Source organism: Hevea brasiliensis, chromosome 6 (genome assembly GCF_030052815.1).
Source record: "Hevea brasiliensis isolate MT/VB/25A 57/8 chromosome 6, ASM3005281v1, whole genome shotgun sequence".
Classification (NCBI taxonomy): domain Eukaryota; kingdom Viridiplantae; phylum Streptophyta; class Magnoliopsida; order Malpighiales; family Euphorbiaceae; genus Hevea; species Hevea brasiliensis.
Genome location: NC_079498.1, coordinates 17849635 through 17871443, shown reverse-complemented (window position 1 = coordinate 17871443; position 21809 = coordinate 17849635).

The following is a 21809-nucleotide window of genomic DNA, read 5'->3' as shown; positions in this document are numbered from 1 at the left end:
AAATTGAAGCATTAAAATTATTTTTCAAAAAAATATAATTTTAAATATTATTTAAAAAACAATTTAAAAAAATTATTTTGATATTTTAAGATTTTTATAACTAAAATTTATTAAATTCAATTTTAAATTATTTTTAATATTTTTTAAATAATATATTTAAAAATTATTTTTTTAACAATAACTCTCGCAATAATATTAAACAGACACCGAATATGTTGTATGAATTTTTAATTTTGAGACTTTTAGGATTTTCAGTTTTTTATTGCTTTCATGACAAGACGATTAACTTTGTTGGTTATATTTTTACTTTTCAAATTTTAGAGATTTTCATTTTTAAATATATATTGCATGTACTTGTATATTATTTGTAACTTTTTTTAAAGCATATTATTTATAAATTTAAAACATATATAATTTATTAAATATTAGACACTATTTAAATATTTTAACAAATTGATGAATATGAAAAATATTTTATAATTTGTTATTTTTGTTGTACATATGCACACAATTCTAAATTAAACTTGATTTAGTTTTTTCCTAAAATAAATTGATTCGGATTTTTTATTTGCTTTTTTAATTTATTATTGACATTAATTAACATCTGTAATTTTAGTGAAAATAATAGCATTAGAATTTATTATATTATAAATAATAATAAAAAATTAACAGTATTTAAATTTATAAGTTCGCTCCTCATTCATACTTTTATATATTATATACTTCCTTTATCCCACGAAGATAAGTTCACTTTTATTTTTACACAGGTTAAGAAAATATAGTTAATATGATAAAGTAATAATTTTGTTTAGTATTTTTCTAATATGCCCCCTACTTATGTTGCTTCATTAAAAATTAAATGACTTATGTTACTAAATTATATTGAAACTATTATATTTCAGTTTCTCAATACACAATAAATAGGGGCATATTAGTCTTCTACTTGCACTAGAGTCAATTATTACAAAATCTAAGACCTATCTTCTCAAGATGTCGATCTAACTATTTTTGTGTCATGGCCTTGGTGAGTGGATTAGCTGAGTTATCAACTGAAGCTACCTTCTACATAGCTATATCGCCCCTTACAACTATCTCTCTGATCATATGATAACACCTTTTTATGTGTTTAGATTTTTTATGAGACCTGGGTTCCTTTGCCTGAGCAATAGCACCATTGTTATCACAATAGAGAAGAACGGGTGACACAATCGAAGGAACCACTCTAAGTTCTATGACGAACTTCTTTATCAAAATAACTTCTTTTGCAGCATTAGATGTAAAAATATACTCAACCTCTATAGTACAATCAGCAATCTTTGTCTGCTTAGAACTTTTCTAACTGACTGCTCCTCCATTACAAATTAACACAAAACTTGAGATAGACTTTCTATCATCCACATTTGACTGAATGTCAGAGTCCGTAAATCCATCTAATTGTAAATCAACTCCTCTATTTATCAAGATTAAATTCTTAGTTTTTTTCAAGTACTTAAGGATACTCTTGACTCTAGTCCAATATTCCAAACCTGGGTTGGATTGATATATGCTAGTCAAACTAATAGTATATTCGATATTCGACCTTTTACACAACATAACATACACAAGACTTCTAATTACTGAAGCATATAGAATTATTGTCATTTTTTCTCTTTCCTCAAGTGTCTTTAGAGACAATTTTTTTAGAAAAATGGATACCGTGCATCACAAGCAACAATCCTTTCTTGGAGTAAAGCATCTTGAACCTCTTGAACACCTTTTCCAAGTATAGACTTTGGGATAAACCTATCATTCTTTTCGATCTATCTCTATAAATACAAATTTCCAGAATATAGATTGCCTCATCTAAGTCCTTCATGGAAAAAGTATTAGACTACCAGATTTTTACAATCGTTGTTAGCATACCAATATCATTTTCTATTAATAATATGTCATCCACATACAAGATTAGGAAAGTGATTGTGATCCTACTAACCTTCTTGTACATACATGGTTTATCTTCATTTTTTATAAAACCAAGTGACTTAATGGCCTCATCAAAACATATTTTCCAACTCCTCGAAGCTTGCTTTAGACCATAAATTGATCTCTTAAGCTTGCACACTTTAGAACCATTCTTAGATTCAAAACCCTTAGGTTGTTCCATGAAAATGTCTTCCTTTATGTATCCATTGAGGAAATCAATTTTGACATCCATTTGTTAAATCTCATAATCATCATGTGCTATTATTGCCAATAAAAACCTAATAGATTTTAGCATGGCTACAGGCAAAAAGGTCTCTTCAAAGTCGATTCCTTGCCTTTGGCTAAACCTTTTCGCTACTAGCCTTGTTTTATAAGTTTCTACCTTTTCATCAAAACCAATTTTCTTCTTGAAAATCCATTGGTTCCCTTCTGGTACAATACCCTTAGGTGGTCTATAAGATCCCAAACTTAACTCTTGTAAATGGAGTTCATTTCAAACTTCATGGCATTTGTCATTTTGAAGAGTCTATATCTGATATAACTTCTTCATAAGTCACAGGATCATCACCATGATCAATTTCTTCGTGAACAAACAACTCTTGTTCATTCTCATGAAGAAATCTATACCTATATAGAGGATGAGATGTTCTACTTGATCTTTGTTTGCTAGTTTTTCAACCCTGTAAGTGTACGGATCGCTAACAAGTAATAAAGTAGTGAGCATAGTATCGTCCCACGAGAAATTTAATTAATAAGTATAAAACTACATAACAATTTTGACTGTTTAGGCTACCAAATAAAATAGGAAAGAATCTGATCTATCTTAAATACTAAAGACTGGAAGAGTAATGAACTAAGAGTGAAACAATTTATTTGAAACAATTCCAGAATTAAGATTTCACACTTTAACCTTATTATGGATTTAATCTTGTCTATTCATTGGATTGAGGATCATTGCTTTGATGGAAATTAATCCTAAGATATCTTAGGTCCTCTCTCAAGGCACCTAAGGTGTGTTTTGATTAGAGCTAAACCCTACTTTCGTTGATGATTAGTCCTAATAAAAACCCTTTAAGATCTATGATTAATTATGGAACTCCACAAAGGTCATCAACCTATCTCTAGGTCAGATTTTCTAGGTTCAAAAACCTGATTATCTAATACTAATATTCACCTTTCAGTTCTTCGATTGATATCTCAGATCATAACTAGGAGGGTACCAACACATAGCATGCATTAAGAATACAAGAAATTGAATCAAAGAACAAATCTCAATTCCAATTAATAAAACTCAATATTATCCATAATAATGATTACAAGCGTTACTCTCCTAATTCTAGAATAAAGAATGTCACACCTTACCCCTCTGTAAGGCATAACATGATCCCATAAAATACCTAATGAACTACCGAACTTCACCTACCGATAACTCATTAACTACCCTACAAGGGATTTTAAAACAATTTTCTTATTTTTGTTAAGTGGTGAGCATTTTCTAATAGGTATTTAAAACATTTAATTGAAATTAAAAACTAATTAAAACTGTTAGCCCATTTTAATTTTTTGCAAATTTTATAGAAATTTTGACAGAGTTCCGTCTGTATTTTGAGAAAATAGTTCTTCAAATACCTGTAAAAAGCACTGCTAAAAATTTTTCTCAACCACTACTTCAAACTCTCAATCAATCTCAAATCTCAAGATTTCACGATCAACATTTCTCAATTTCCAAAATTCAATAATCCTCAAAATACTAGCAATTCATCTCATTCAAATTAAATAAAATAGTTCCACTCATATTTCATTAGAGACAAAACAACTTATATACACATCATTACAAAATTTACATAAAAGGAAGTTCAAACTAAATTTTTATTACAAACTTTGTACAAACTGCTCAAAACCCATTTTACATGTCCATACATTTATGTGCAATACATACATCAAAAGAAATATTTACAGTTAGGGTATAAATTATACCCGATGACTTCAAGCTGATAGATCCTTAATCCTCAGTAGCTCAGTCTACTGCTCCTCTAGTCTCTATATCTGCGACAGCAATAAAAGCTATCGCTGAGTACTAGGACTCAGTGGTGCACAACATACTAAAATAATCTTTATGCAGAACTTAAATCACATTTATTTAAAAATTTGACTGAACATGAGAATTAAATACAAATCATGCATTATGAGATTTTAATCCTAAACAATTTCATTTTGAAGTATCAAATCACATTTCATAAAACCCACAGTTAGATCATGCCATTCGAAACAAATAGAATCTCAATAGCCAGAGGCTAAAGAGAAATCACATCACAAGGCTAGCTAGCTCAAATATATGGATATCTATTCACGTCCTCTTCTACTGGCACACCTCAACACTTCTCCAGAGAAGGAATCAAAATTCGAAACTAATTACCCCCACTAGTCACGCTAGTGAGGTGTTCAAATATATGATCATGACACTGTAGTTTCAAAACTTATCTTAACAATTTGCTAAACATTGTCATTTCAAATATACACAACTAACTTTCCACAATTTAAATCAAAACATCATAAAAATTATCATAATTCACTGATTCAAATTATTCAAAACAATAAGCAGAAATAATTTACAAAAGTTATACGTTGTGCACAAACCTCAAGCGAGTCGCCTCTTGGCCTCGACTCGGTTCCTCGGGTTTCTTCTCGGTATTCTTTTCAACTGAAACACACAATTTTATAATGTTTCAGTACTAAAACTTAACATAAATCCAAAATAAATTTAGCTTCACTTTTACCTAGCTCTAACGTGCTAAACTCGACGTCCTTGAAATTTTGTGTTTCGTATTACTATTCATTACACTATTTAAGTCAAATTATTGACTTTCTAAGGCTTAATAGGTATGGGAATTCCAACTTCACCCACATACCACATTTTGGTCACTAAACTTGTTGGTTTTGGTCATTTTCTCAAAACTTATGTCTTTTAGGCAAAATTGCTAATTTTTAGTTTTGGAGTCCTAAGTTGCACTGTTTCATTGGTCCTTTTACTGTTGGAATTTGGCAAAACTTTCTCCACAGAAAATGTTCCCTATTGTCTTAAGTTTATTATTCTTTTTGAATCACTCCAATTGGAGTTTTGTAGCTCAAGTTATGGCCATTTGAACCATGGCTGCCGGATTGGACACAACCCAGAATTCTGGGTAATTTTCTGGTGCTGGCAGATTTGAGTCACCAACTTGGGGTGGCCAAATGACTTGGTTAATGGTATAATTTGAGTTTGTGTTCTTCATGAAAGTTTTAGGTCTATATCTCATCTAACCACTGGTAAAATTTCAGGTCATTTAGACCTTCCTAGCTCAAGTTATGACCCAAACACGATTACTATTCATGTGTACTATTCATATTACAGATTTTCAAGTTTGGTCAGTTTGTTCACTAGGTTTTGGTCACTTTTGGGCATGCTTCCTAAATAAAAATTGTGTCATTTAGTGCCTATTTTCAGTCCCAATTAGTCTCATACCAATTGGACTTGTAAATTTTCATTTTTGGTCCTTCAAAGTTGACTCAATCCCAATTTGGTCTTAACTCCAACCATTCCTACACACTTCATTTGGTCACAAATGACCATTTCTCACTTCAAATTAAGTCCAAAACATTATTTACAAGTTTCTCACATTTTTGGTCTCTAAACCCTAATGTCCAAAACTCTAATTCACAAACTCTTGCATTTAGCTACTTTCAAAACCTTTAATCATAACCATTCAACTAATTGAAGTTCATATACCCATTCAAACCATTCAAATCATGCAATAAACCCCCATACACATGCTGGCCGAATTTCAGCTTAGTCTCTTAACAATTTGTTTCATTTTAAGTTTATTTCTATGTTCTTGATGCTATACATACACTAATTAAACTAAAAACTTGAAGTTTGCATTACTAACCTTGGTAGGTGTCTTTGAACTTTCACTTCCTCTCAAAATTTTTCAATTCTTTGATGACCAATCTTCCTCTCAAGTGATTAAATCAAGTTTTTGTGAAGTAAGTATGGAGGATTTGGGGTTTAATGATGGTTTCAAAGCTTGAAGCAAGCTTTAATGTAGGTTTGCAATGGGGAGGGAGAGAGAAGGATGGGAGGCGGCACTTTGAGGAAGATGAGGCTTTTAATTTTTTTTTCTTTATTTTTCTTTTGTCTTTTATCTCTTTAGGAAGACCAAAAATCTAAATAAGTAAATAAATTAATTATATTCTTTATGGCATCATGCATGATGTCATGCATGATGTCATCACCTTTTTGACTTTTCCATTTTCTTTTTTTTTCTATTAGTTCTTTGATTTAATTCTCGATCCCGAAGTTTTATTTTCTCTGATTTTGTTTGATAATTAGGTCATGAGTCAGCTCTCGGGGTCAATTGACCAAATTGCCCCTCGCCGGTTCATCCCGGTTTGCAATTAATTTCATATTTCTTTCGGCTCTCTGACCTAATTATTTGACTGGCTTAACAATTCTTTTTCATGATTTTCTTTTTTCCACTATGTTCATAATGGTCCTAAGGACCGCAGCGTCATGTTTTACGGTTCGAAATTTGAGTTTAAAATGGCTTCGCAGTCATTCCTGAGACGGTCACCCATCGCTGTGACTCTCGGCTCGTTTAACCTCTTATGTTCTGTTTTTCTTATTTATACTTAACTAATTGGCAATTACTAATTATTTATATTTATGGCTTCTTTAGTTGTCTTAAGTGTGGTTCTAATCCCCTTAATTGTCCGGACCGACATCGGTCACCGAAACAGTGAAATATACCAGGCTATGCAATTAGGGGTGTTACAATTCTCCCCCCCCTTAAAATAAATTTCATCTCGAAATTTTACCTAGTACTAATCTCTGAATAGCTGTGGGTGCTGTCTCCTCATGTCCTCCTCTCGTTCCCAAGTAACTTCTTAGCCCGAATGATGGTTCCACAGCACTTTTACCAACGGTATCTGCTTGTTCCATAACTGCTTCACCTCATAAGCCAGAATCTGTATGGGTTCTTCTTCATATGTGAGGTCTGGATTCACTTCAATTTCCTCTACTGGTAGTACATGAGATGGGTCTGATCGATACCTCCTCAACATCGATACATGGAAGACATTATGTATCTTCCCCAACTCTGGAGGTAATGCCAAACGATATGCCAAAGGACTCACTTTTTCCAGAACCTCATATGGCCCAATGAAATGAGGACTCAGTTTCCCCTTTCTGCCGAATCTCATAATCCTCTTCCACGGGGAAACCTTGAGGAATACTTTCTCACCCACTGCATACTCAATATCCCTTCTTTTCAAATCGATGTAGGACCTCTGACGGTCTGATGCAGTCTTAAGTTGATCTTTGATTACCCTGATCTTCTCTTCAGTTTGCTGAACAATTTCGGATCCAATCATCTTCCTTTCACCCACGTCATCCCAACACAACGGGGTTCTACATTTTCTGCCGTACAACGCTTCATATGGAGGCATCCCAATGCTTGATTGGTAGCTGTTGTTGTAAGCAAACTCAATCAAAGGCAAGTGTGTGTCCCAACTGCCCTCAAATTCAATCACACAAGCCCATAGCATGTCCTCCAAGATCTGAATTACCCTCTCAGGCTGGCCATTTGTCTGTGGGTGGAATGCAGTATTGAAGTTCAATCTAGTTCCTAGGGCTCTCTGAAGACTACCCCAGAATCTAGAAGTGAACCTAGGATCTGCATCGATACAATAGAATCGCACTCCATGAAGTCTCACAATCTCATCAATGTATAATCTGGCCAATCTTTCTAAACTATAGTCCATCCGAACTGGCAGAAAATGAGCAGACTTGGTTAGTCTGTCAACAATGACCCATACTGCATCATGACTCTTCTGTGTCCTCGAAAGTCCCATCACAAAATCCATCGTTATTCTTTCCCATTTTCATTCTGCTACTGGTAGTGGATGTAACAACCCAGCGGGTACTTGATGCTCTGCCTTCACTTGCTGACAAGTTAGGCATTTAGAAACAAACTCTGCCACATCTCTTTTCATACCCATCCAGCAGTAATGCTCCTTTAGCCCTCTATACATTTTTGTGCCACCAAGGTGCATGGCAAAAGGAGACTCATGTGTTTCCTTCAAAATGATCTGCCTCAAATCAACATCATTAGGAACACACATTCTGCCCTGGTGTAGCAATAAACCATCATCTCTGATTGAGAATTCTGGTTTCTTGCCCTGTCGGACTTCTTCCAACAGCTTCTGATACCTTTCATCATTCTGAGTAGCCATTCGACCGATCAATCAAGATCGGCCGTATTTGCCATGCAACTGCTATCTGCCCATCATCATTAATCTCTAAGCTGGCATGCAATGATCTTAACTCATGCACCAAAGACAAAGGAGTAACCCGTAGACTTGCCATAGTCTTGCGACTTAAGGCATCAGCTACAACGTTAGCTTTCCCTGGCTGATCGTCTATCAGACAGTCATAGTCTTTTTTCAACTCTAACCACCTCCTCTGTCTCAAATTCAACTCTTTCCGGGTGCTCAAATACTTCAAACTCTTATGATCTGTGTAGATGTAATACTTTTCCCCATACAAATAGTGTCTCCAGATCTTAAGAGCAAACACAATAGCTACAAGCTCCAAGTCATGTGTCGGATAGTTCCTCTCATGCAGGTTTAGCTGGCGTAATGCATAGGCAATAACATTTCGATCTTGCATCAATACACAGCCTAACCCATTGTGAGAAGCATCACTATAAACTGTATATTCTTTACCCGGAGTAGGTAAAGTCAGGACTGGAGCTTCAGTCAAACATTTCTTCAATTCATCAAAACTCTGTTGGCATTTATCCGTCCACTGAAATTTCACATCTTTTCTAAGCAGCTTGGTCAATGGATATGCCAACATGGAGAATCCCTTCACAAACCGACGGTAGTATCCAGCTAAACCCAAACACTATGAATCTCTGTGATATTTCTGGGTGGCCTCCAATTAAGGATAGCTTCAATCTTACTTGGATCTACCTTAATGCCCTCTTCTAATACTACATGCCCCAAGAAAGATATTTCCTTCAGCCAAAATTCACACTTCGACAATTTGGCATATAGCTGTTTCTCCCTCAAAGTCTGCAGTACAATTCGCAGATGTCTATCATGCTCTTCTGCATTCCTTGAATAGACCAATATATCATCAATAAATACCACAACTGGTCGTGGTATGGTATGAAGATAGTGTCCATTAGATCCATAAAAGCAGCTGGAGCATTAGTTAACCTGAATGGCATAACCAAAAACTCATAATGGCCATAACGGGTTCTGAAGGCAGTTTTAGCAATACTCTGCTCTTGTACTTTCAACTGATAATAACCTGATCTCAGGTCAATTTTGGAGAACACAGCTATACCCCTCCATTGATCAAACAAGTCATCAATGCGGGGCAATGGATATCTATTCTTTATTGTCACCTTATTCAACTGCCGATAATCAATACACAAGCGGAGAGTGCCATCCTTCTTCTTAACAAACAACACTGACGCTCCCCAAGGTGACACACTAGGGCGGATAAAGCCCTTGTCAAGCAATTCTTGCAATTGCACTTTCAACTCTTTCAATTCTGCAGGTGCCATTCTATATGGCATTATGGAGATTGGGTCCACACCAGGCATAACATCAATCTCAAACTGCACCTCTCTTTCTGGAGGTAATCCTGGCAATTCATCAGGAAGCACATCCGGAAAGCCACATACTGTAGGGATGTCCCTCAGTACTGGGCTCCCCACTTGGGTGTCTATCACATGTGCCAAGTATGCTTCACACCCCTTTCTGATCATCCTTCTGGCTAGTGCAGCCGAAATGATGTTTAACGGCAGTAAATGCCTCTCCCCATGTATTACCACATCACCGTACAAAGGGAGACCAAAAGTGACTGTTTTTAGTTTACAGTCAATCATGGCATAATGCTTGGGTAACCAATCCATGCCCAAGATGATATCATACTCTCTGAAGGGCATTTCAATTAAGTCTGACAGGAAAACATGTCCTTGGATCACCAAAGGACAGTCTCTACAAATTCTGTTAACCCGAACCTCTTGTCCTAACAGACTAGTTACTAGCACTTCAAAATCCATTTGCACACATGGAACAGCAAGTGAACAGACTATGCTAGCACTAACATATGAATGGTTTAAACCCGGATAAAACAATACAAATAGTTCTTGATCAAAGATAGAAAATATACCAGCTACTACATCGGAAGTCTCAGCCTCTTCTCGTTGTCTCATTGAATAAACCCTGATTGAAGCACTCCCTTGTGCTGATTGACCAACTATGCCTTGACTGCCTGAAGCAGTGCCTCTACCTCTGCCTCTTCCTCTGCCAACTGACTGTGAACCTCTGGGAGCAGGACTCTGAATAGATCCCTCGGCAGTAGTAGGAGCTGGACCATATCTCGGAGCATTAGTACAGTCTTTAGCTATATGGCCCTTGCCTCCACAGTTAAAGTAGGCTCTAGTGGCCCAATAACACTTCCCCCCATGAATCTTGCCACAAGTCTCACAGAGGCGGGCAGAATGTGAACCTCGCCGATCACGACGGACCTAGGGGGTCTCTGTCCGGAAAATCTGCCCCTACCAAATCTTCCACCTCGACCCCTGTTGGGTCCACTAAACTTCTTTTTCTTTCCAGAGGTACCACCAGAACTCGGCTCTACTGACTTTTCCCCCTTGTCTCTTTCTGATTTCTCAGCTTTTTTTGATTTTTCTTTCACTGGGATTGCTTCTGATTCTATTATTTCAAACTCAAGTGCTTGAGACATGAGCTCTGAGAAATTGCTGTGTCGAAATCCCACAACATGCATCCTTATGCTGGGCTTCAAACCCAACTCAAATCTCTTGCATCTTGCCTTGCTAGTAGTAAGGAGACTCCCAGCATAATGACTTAAGCGAGAGAACTCCCTCTCATACTCTGCCACTGTTCTGTTGCCTTATTTTAGACTCAGAAACTCTTGTAACTTCTGATCAACATATGCATTTGGGATGTATTTCTGTCTGAACTCTCTGATGAAATCATCCCAGGTCAGCACTGGTGGTTCAGCCAAGCTGTGGGGGATGGTCTTCCACCAATCATACGCATCCCCTTGCAGTAGCGACACAAAGTATTCAAACTTCAATTCCTCTTGGCAGTGCAGCTTCTTAAATACTCTGTCCATTCTTTCAAGCCATTGCTCTGCCTCTAAAGGGTCCACTGTAACCTTAAATTCTGCAGCCCCATATTCAATAATTTATCATACTGTCTAGCTGGAGGCAGTGGTTGTGCCACAGGTGTCTGAGGTGGAGCTTGAGCAGGCATACCCCCAGCCATTTGTTGAAACATCGCAGCCATCTGCTGTGCGAACTGTGCAGGAAACTGCGGCATTTGTGGGGCTGGTGCTACTGATCCACTGACATTCTGTAAAGCTGGGGCTTCCCCTTGTGCCTCAGCTTCAACAAATTGCTTAACTGAGCGATCCCCTTCTTCCATTTCAGTCTGGAGTAGGATATCTCCTAAATAAATAACACAAGGAGATTTCCCTCCGTTAATTCATATTCATGATGTAATGCACTGTATGTAACAATTATGGACATTGAGCAGTTGTACTTAACAAATAAAAGACACAAATTCTCAAGTTAAAACATACTTCAAAAATTTTGCTCTGATACCACTAAAACATGTCACACCTTACCCCTCTGTAAGGCATAACATGATCCCGTAAAATACCTAATGAACTACCGAACTTCACCTATCGATAACTCATTAAGTACTCTACAAGGGATTTTAAAACAATTTTCTTATTTTTTTTAAGTGGTAAGCATTTTCTAATAGGTATTTAAAATATTTAATTGAAATTAAAAACTAGTTAAAACTGTTGGCCCATTTTAATTTTTCGCAAATTTTATAAAAATTTTGACAGAGTTCCGTCTGTATTTTGAGAAAACAGTTCTTCAAATACCTGTAAAAAGCACTTCTAAAAATTTTTCTCAACCACTACTTCAAACTCTCAATCAATCTCAAATCTCAAGATTTCACAATCAACATTTCTCAATTTCCAAAATTCAGTAATCCTCAAAATACTAGCAATTCATCTCATTCAAATTAAATAAAATAGTTCCACTCATATTTCATTAGAGACAAAACAATTTATACACACATCATTACAAAATTTACATCAAAGGAAGTTCAAACTAAATTTTTATTACAAACTTCATACAAACTTTGTACAAACTGCTCAAAACCTATTTTACATGTCCATACATTTATGTGCAATACATACATCAAAAGAAATATTTATAGTTAGGGTATAAATTATACCCGATGACTTCAAGCTGATAGATCCTTAATCCTCAGCAGCTCAGTCTGTTGCTCCTCTTGTCTCTATATCCGCAACAGCAATAAAAGCTATCGCTGAGTACTAGGACTCAGTGGTGCACAACATACTAAAATAATCTTTATGCAGAACTTAAATCACATTTATTTAAAAATTTGACTGAACATGAGAATTAAATACAAATCATGCATTATGAGATTTTAATCCCAAACAATTTCATTTTGAAGTATCAAATCACATTTCATAAAACCTACAGTTAGATCATGCCATTCGAAACAAATAGAATCTCAATAGCCAGAGGCTAAAGAGAAATCACATCACAAGGCTAGCTAGCTCAAATATATGGATATCCATTCACATCCTCTTCTACTGGCACACCTAAACACTTCTCCAGAGAAGGAATCAAAATTCGAAACTAATTACCCCCACTAGTCATGCTAGTGAGGTGTTCAAATATATGGTCATGACACTGTGGTTTCAAAACTTATCTTAACAATTTGCTAAGCATTGTCATTTCAAATATACACAACTAACTTTCCACAATTTAAATCAAAACATTATAAAAATTTTCATAATTCACTGATTCAAATTATTCAAAACAATATGCATAAATAATTTACAAAAGTTATACATTGTGCACAAACCTCAAGCGAGTCGCCTTTTGGCCTCGACTCGGTTCCTCGGGTTCCTTCCTGGTATTCTTTTCAACTGAAATACACAATTTTACAATGCTTCAGTACTAGAACTTAACAAAAATCCAAAATAAATTTAGCTTTACTTTTACCTAGCTCTAACGTGCTAAACTCGACGTTCTTGAAATTTTGTGTTTCGGGTTACTATTCATTACACTATTTAAGTCAAATTGTTGACTTTCTAAGGATTAATAGGTATGGGAATTCTAACTTTACCCACATACCACATTTTGGTCACTGAACTTGTTGGTTTTGGTCATTTTCTCAAAACTTAGGTCTTTTAGGCAAAATTGCCAATTTTTAGTTTTGGAGTCCTAAGTTGCATTGTTTCATTGGTCCTTTTACTGTTGGAATTTGGCAAAACTTTCTTCATAGAAAATGTTCCCTGTTGTCTTAAGTTTATTATTCTTTTTGAATAACTCCAATTCGAGTTTTGTAGCTCAAGTTATGGCCATTTGAACCATGGCTGCCGGATTAGACACAACCTGCAGGTAATTTTTCGTGCTGGCAGATTTGAGTCACCAACTTGGGGTGGCCAAATGACATGGTTAATGGCATAATTTGAGTTTGTGTTCTTCATGAAAGTTTTAGGTCTATATCTCATCTAACCACTGGTAAAATTTCAGGTTAGTTAGACCTTCCTAGCTCAATTCATGACCCAAACACGATTACTGTTCATGTGTTCATACTGTAGATTTTCAAGTTTGGTCAGTTTATTCACTAGGTTTTGGTCACTTTTGGGCATGCTTCCTAAATGAAAATTGTGTCATTTAGTGTCTATTTTCAGTCCCAATTAGTCTCATACCAATTGGACTTGTAAATTTTCATTTTTGGTCCTTCAAAGTTGACTCAATCCCAATTTGGCCTTAACTCCAACCATTCCTACACACTTCATTTGGTCACAAATAACCATTTCTCACTTCAAATTAAGTCCAAAACATTATTTAAAAGTTTCTCACATTTTTATTCTCTAAACCCTAATGTCCAAAACCCTAATTCACAAACTTTTGCATTTAGCTACTTTCAAAACCTTTAATCATAACCATTCAACTAATTAAAGTTCATATACCCATTCAAACCATTCAAATCATGCAATAAACCCCCATACACATGCTGGTCGAATTTTAGCTTAGTCCCTCAACAATTTGTTTCATTTTAAGTTTATTTCTATGTTCTTGATGCTATACATACACTAATTAAACTAAAAACTTGAAGTTTGCATTACTAACCTTGTTAGGTGTCTTTGAACTTTCACTTCCTCTCAAATTTCTTCAATTCTTTGATGACCAATCTTCCTCTCAAGTGATTAAATCAAGTTTTTATGAAGCAAGTATGGAGGATTTGGGGTTTAATAATGGTTTCAAAGCTTGAAGCAAGCTTTAATGGAGGTTTGCAATGGTGAGGGAGAGAGAAGGATGGGAGGCGACACGTCGAGGAAGATGAGGCTTTTAATTTTTTTTTCTTTTCTTTTCTTTTGTCTTTTATCTCTTTAGGAAGACCAAAAATCTAAATAAGTAAATAAATTAATTATATTCTTTATGGCATCATGCATGATGTCATCACCTTTTTGACTTTTTCATTTTCTTTTTTTTTTCTATTAGTTCTTTGATTTAATTCTCGATCCCGAAGTTTTCTTTTCTCCGATTTTGTTTGATAATTAGGTTAGGAGTCAGCTCTCGGGGTCGATTGACCAAATTGCCCCTCGTCGGTTCATCCCGGTTTGCAATTAATTCCATATTTCTTTCGGCTCCCTGACCTAATTATTTGACTGGCTTAATAGTTCTTTTTCATGATTTTCTTTTTTCCACTGTGTTCGTAATGGTCCTAAGGACCGCAGCGTCACAATTTACGGTTCGAAATTTGAGTTTAAAATGGCTTCGCAGTCGTTCCCGAGATGATCACCCATCGCTATGACTCTCGGCTCGTTTAACCTCTTATGTTCTGTTTTTCTTATTTATACTTAACTAATTGGCAATTACTAATTATTTATATTTATCGCTTCTTTAGTTGTCTTAAGTGTGATTCTAATCCCCTTAATTGTCTGGACCGACACCGGTCACCGGAACAATGAAATATACCAAGCTATGCAATTAGGGGTGTTACAATTCTCCCGCCCTTAAAATAAATTTCGTCTCGAAATTTTACCTGGTACTAATCTCTGAATAGCTGTGGGTGCTGTCTCCTCATGTCCTCCTCTTGTTCCTAAGTAGCTTCTTGGCCCGAATGATGGTTCCACAGCACTTTTACCAATGGTATCTGCTTGTTCCGTGGCTGCTTCACCTCATAAGCCAGAATCTGTATGGGTTCTTCTTCATATGTGAGGTCTGGATTCACTTCAATTTCCTCTACTGGTAGTACATGAGATGGGTCTGATCGATACCTCCTCAACATCGATACATGGAAGACATTATGTATCTTCCCCAACTCTGGAGGTAGTGCCAAACGATATGCCAAAGGACCCACTCTTTCCAGAACCTCATATGGCCCAATGAAACGAGGACTCAGTTTCCCCTTTCTGCCGAATCTCATAATCCTCTTCCATGGGGAAACCTTGAGGAATACTTTCTCACCCACTGCATACTCAATATCCCTTCTTTTCAAATTGATGTAGGACCTCTGACGGTCTGATGCAGTCTTAAGTCGATCTCTTATCACTCTGATCTTCTCTTCAGTTTGCTGAACAATTTCGGGTCCAATCATCTTCCTTTCACCCACATCATCCCAACACAACGGGGTTCTATATTTTTTGCCGTACAACGCTTCATATGGAGGCATCCCAATGCTTGATTGGTAGCTGTTGTTGTAAGCAAACTCAATCAAAGGCAAGTGTGTGTCCCAACTGCCCTCAAATTCAATCAAACAAGCCCGTAGCATGTCCTCCAAGATCTGAATTACCCTCTCAGATTGGCCATTTGTTTGTGGATAGAATGCAGTACTGAATTTCAATCTAGTTCCTTGGGCTCTCTGAAGACTACCCCAGAATCTAGAAATGAACCTAGGATCTCTGTCTGATACAATGGATACTGGCACTCCATGAAGTCTCACAATCTCATCAATGTATAATCTGGCCAATCTTTCTAAACTATAGTCCATCCGAACTGGCAGAAAATGAGCAGACTTGGTTAGTCTATCAACAATGACCCATACTGGATCATGACTCTTCTGTGTCCTCGGAAGTCCCATCACAAAATCCATTGTTATTCTTTCCCATTTCCATTCTGGTATTGGTAGTGGATGTAACAACCCAGCGGGTACTTGATGCTCTGCCTTCACTTGCTGACAAGTTAGGCATTTAGAAACAAACTCTGCTATATCTCTTTTCATACCCATCCACCAGTAATGCTCCTTTAGCCCTCTATACATTTTCGTGCCACCAAGGTGCATGGCAAAAGGAGACTTATGTGCTTCCTTCAAAATGATCTGCCTCAAATCAACATCATTAGGAATACACATTCTGCCCTGGTGTAGCAATAAACCATCATCTCTGATTGAGAATTCTGGTTTCTTGCCCTGTCGGACTTCTTCCAACAGCTTCTGATACCTTTCATCATTCTGAGTAGCCATTCTGATCTGATCAATCAGCACTGGCTGTATTTGCCATGCAACTGCTATCTGCCCATCATCATTAATCTCTAAGCTGGCATGCAATGATCTTAACTCATGCACCAAAGACAAAGGAGTAACCCGTAGACTTGCCATAGTCTTGCGACTTAAGGCATCAGCCACAACATTAGCTTTCCCTGGCTGATCGTCCATCAGACAGTCATAGTCTTTTTTCAACTCTAACCACCTCCTCTGTCTCAAATTCAACTCTTTCTGGGTGCCCAAATACTTTAAACTCTTATGATCTGTGTAGATGTAACACTTTTCCCCATACAAATAGTGTCTCCAGATCTTAAGAGCAAACACAATAGCTACAAGCTCCAAGTCATGTGTCGGATAGTTCCTCTCATGCAGTTTTAGCTGGCGTGATGCATAGGCAATGAAATTTCGATCTTGCATCAATACACAACCTAACCCATTGTGATAAGCATCACTATAAACTGTATATTATTTACCCGGAGTAGGTAAAGTCAAGATTGGAGCTTCAGTCAAACATATCTTCAATTCATCAAAACTCTGTTGGCATTTATCCGTCCACTGAAATTTCATATCTTTTCTAAGCAGCTTGGTCAATGGAGATGCCAACATGGAGAATTCCTTCACAAACCGACGGTAGTATCTAGCTAAACCCAAAAAAACTATGAATCTCTGTGATATTTCTGGGTGGCATCCAATTAAGGACAACTTCAATCTTACTTGGATCTACCTTAATGCCCTCTTCTAATACTACATGCCCCAAGAAAGATATTTCCTTCAGCCAAAATTCACACTTCGACAATTTGGCATATAGCTGTTTCTCCCTCAAAGTCTGCAGTCCAATCCACTGATGTCTATCATGCTCTTCTGCATTCCTCGAATAGACCAATATATCATCAATATATATCACAACAAACTGGTCGAGGTATGGTATGAAGATAGTGTCCATTAGATCCATAAAAGCAGCTGGAGCATTAGTTAACCTGAATGGCATAACCAAAAACTCATAATGGCCATAACGGGTTCTGAAGGCAGTTTTAGCAATACTCTGCTCTTGTACTTTCAACTGATAATAACTCGATCTCGTGTCAATTTTGGAGAACATACCGCACCTCAATTGATCAAACAAGTCATCAATGCGGGGCAATGGATATCTATTCTTTATTGTCACCTTATTCAACTGCCGATAATCAATACACAAGCGGAGAGTGCCATCCTTCTTTTTAACAAACAACACTGGCGCTCCCCAAGGTGACACACTAGGGCGGATAAAGCCCTTGTCAAGCAATTCTTGCAATTGCACTTTCAACTCTTTCAATTCTGCAGGTGCTATTCTATATGGCGTTATGGAGATTGGGTCCACACCTGGCATAACATCAATCTCAAACTGCACCTCTCTTTCTGGAGGTAATCCTGGCAATTCATCAGGAAACACATCCGGAAAGCCACATACTGTAGGGATGCCCCTCAGTACTGGGCTCCCCACTTGGGTGTCTATCACATGTGCCAAGTATGCTTCACACCCCTTTCTGATCATCCTTCTGGCTAGTGCAGCTGAAATGATGTTTGACAGTAGTAAATGCCTCTCCCCATGTATTACCACATCACCGTACAAAGGGAGACCAAAAGTGACTGTCTTTAGTTTACAGTCAATCATGGCGTGATGCTTGGCTAACTAATCCATGCCCAAGATGATATCATACTCTCTGAAGGGCATTTCAATCAAGTCTGACAGGAAAACATGTCCTTGGATCACCAAAGGACAGTCTCTATAAATTCTGTTGACCCGAACCTCTTGTCCTAACGGACTAGCAACTAGCACTTCAAAATCCATTTGCACACATGGAACAGCAAGTGAACAGACTATGCTAGCACTAACATATGAATGGGTTGAGCCAGGATCAAACAATACAAATACTTCTTGATCAGAGATAGAAAATATACCAGCTACTATGTCACACCCTACCCCTCTGTAAGGCATAACATGATCCCGTAGTATACCTAATGAATTACCAACTCCGTCTACTGATAATCCATTAAATACACTACAAGGGATTTTAAAAACTTTTCTTACTTCTTTTACAGTGGTCAGCACTATTTACAGGTGTCAAAAACTTTTGTGAACTAAAGTGAAACAGCTAACTCATTTGGATTATTTGGAATTTCTGTAAAAATTTTGGCAGAGTGCCATCTGTATTTTGGATAAAACAGTTCTTCAGAAAACCTGTAAAGGCACTTCACTAAATTTTCAAATCTCAACTTCAACATTTTTCTCAACCCAACACATTTCTCAAGTCAAATTCACAGTAATTTTTCAAGGACTGAGATAGAGAAAATATAATACAATTTTTACAAGTCAAAATATCTCATAATTTACTTTACAACTCCAATGTACAATTTTAATTTACAACTGCTCAAAACCAAAAACAATATGTATATACAGTGAACATACATTACATTACAAAATACAAAATACTGGTATACTCATTATACCCGGTAGTCTCTCGCTGGAGGTACTAGCAGCCTAATCTGCCGCCTGTCTGTCTACTCATGATAAAGAATAAAGCTATCATTTGAGACAATGTCTCAGTGGTGCACAACATTAACCAAATACAATTTAAATCACAATTCATAAATCATATAAATAGTGGATACTTAAAACCATAGTTAATTTCAAGACAATAATTGTCAATAAGAATTTAAACTCCATTTCTCAATATCACAATAAATTTCAATAAGTCAGATCATGATTGAATTCAAAAGACAGTATATGTCAATAAATCACACACAGCTTTAATCATGTTCCCAAGTTCAATTCATCCCAAAAGCCGATGGCTAATGAGGCATTCAATTCATCCCAAAAGTCAATGACTAATGAGGAATAACATAGCTAGCTAGCAAAAATATGAGTACTCATTCTATTCGTCCTCAACAGGCACACACCTCAACACTTCAGCCAGAGAGGGAATTCAATTCATCCCACTAGACAAGCTAGCGAGGAATACAATCAATGTACATGATAGCTGTGGTTTCAAACCAATTACAGTGCTTTTCAATCAATAAGTATCCATCAAATATCTTTCAAACCATTTTTCACGATTTCACACCTTAAAACAATAATATGCAAATAGTCATAATTTATTCCAATTGAAAATAATTCAAAAGAAATAGTTGTTGTGCACAAACCTCTGATAACTGTCTCCGGGTCTGGACTCAGTATTTCCTTCCCTTTTCCTGAGTCTTTGGTAACTGAGAAACACAATTTGAAGTGTTTCAGTACTAAATTAAACTGTCTCTAACGATAATGTTCGATAAGTAATTCACTGAAGGCTATTATTTGCTCAATTACCTAATATACCGACCCTCGATGCATTTTAGGTAAATTAGGTTTTAGTGTCATTAATATGTCACATTCGATAGGGTTTTAGGGTTGGTACGTTTTACCAAACTCATTTCCTTGTTTAGTGCATTTTAATGCAATTTGCTGGGTTCCGGGATACTAGTTTGACCTAGCCGAACAACCTAGTTACCTTGGTTTTCGGGTTTTGGTCAAAACTACAAACTTGTAGATCTATGTCTTATGGAACGCGGGGCAAAATTTTAGGTCAATCCGAGTTAAGTAGACCAAGTTATGGTCATTATACTATTGCTGGTCAAATGGCATCAAATTAGGTCAATTTTAGGTCAATTTGGTCAACTTTGGTTCGGCCAGTTTTTGGACCCGAACTTGTGCAAGCTTTTTGACTTACTTCTGGTCATTTCTGGGCTTTGGTGTCTTCATAAGACTTGTAGGTATGGGTCTTAACTATTCATGGTTAAAATTTCAGGTCAATTGGACCTGTTTTGAGTGAGTTATGGCCTAAACACTAACTGCTGCCCAAATGGTCAAATTTCAGGCCTCAAATGTACTCAATCCGAATTGGTCATTTTTCATATCACCTTGCAAGCAGAATTTTGGTATGCTTTCTCAATGAAAGTTGACACATTTTGTGCCTAGTTTCACCTCCAATTGGTCTTATACCAATTGAGGTTACACATTTAAAGTTATTGACTAAAATGCATACTGCCTTTAATTACTTTGCTTATACATGTATCCATTACACATTTAATTGCTATATGTCCACTCCCCTTACAATTTCTGTTTTGGTACATTACCAAAAACCATATTCCACTTCACTTAAATGTCACTTTGGGTAGATTGCAATTATCCTCAATACACCAATTAAACTTTACATTTACAAAGTCTAAATACAATCACATACACACCTAAACCTTACTAGTTCTTACATACACTTTACACAATCAATCTATATACATGTCCATCAACCTTCTATGTCAATATTCTGCCAACACCTTCATGAACACACACATTTATCCAAGTGTCCCAAGGCTGCCGAAAATGTTTCTCAATACCAAAGTGTCCTACAATTCATCAATTTCCATCCAAGTGCAAAAATCACCATATACATATGAAGTAATTTACTAGGATATTAAATCACCATAACCAACATAATTCCTCATCAAATATATATACAAATATTTCATCAAATACATATCTCTATGGCTGTCCAAAATGAACATCTCAATAACTCTTCAAACTTAAAAATTTTCTTCATAAAACCAACACCCATAACATGAACACAAAGTTTAACAAAGCTATCTTAAAAAATGCTAACTTACCTTATGGTTGGAACTTGCCAAACCTTGATTGAACTTCTTAAATTTGGTATCAAGCACTTCCTTATGATGTGTAGACAAACTTTCATGAAGAACCCTAAGTGATTGGAGTTAAAATAGAGGAGTTAAGAGAGCTCATGCAAAACGCCCATGGAGATTTTCTTTCTCTTCAATTCGGCTAGGTTGGGAAAATGGGGAAGATGAAGTTTCTGCTGGGTATAGTGGACTTACATCAGCACATTTTATTGTTTAATTAAATCATTAGTGGCCCACTCACACTAATTTAACTATATAATAAGCTTACATGTGTTATTTACACATTTTTCACTCCATTTTGGCTATTTATATTAGGTACCCCCAAATTAATTTTTCATTTTATTTTCTAAGTGTAATATTATTTATTTTTAATGGACATTTAGGTCAAAAGATAATTTGGGGTGTCAAATGACCATAATGCCCCTGTTCGAGTTACATTCTCAATTTTTCGGTAACACCGGGTTTTGTCTGTTTTTCGATTTCTCACTTTTCTTTGTACTAATTATTTAATTTTT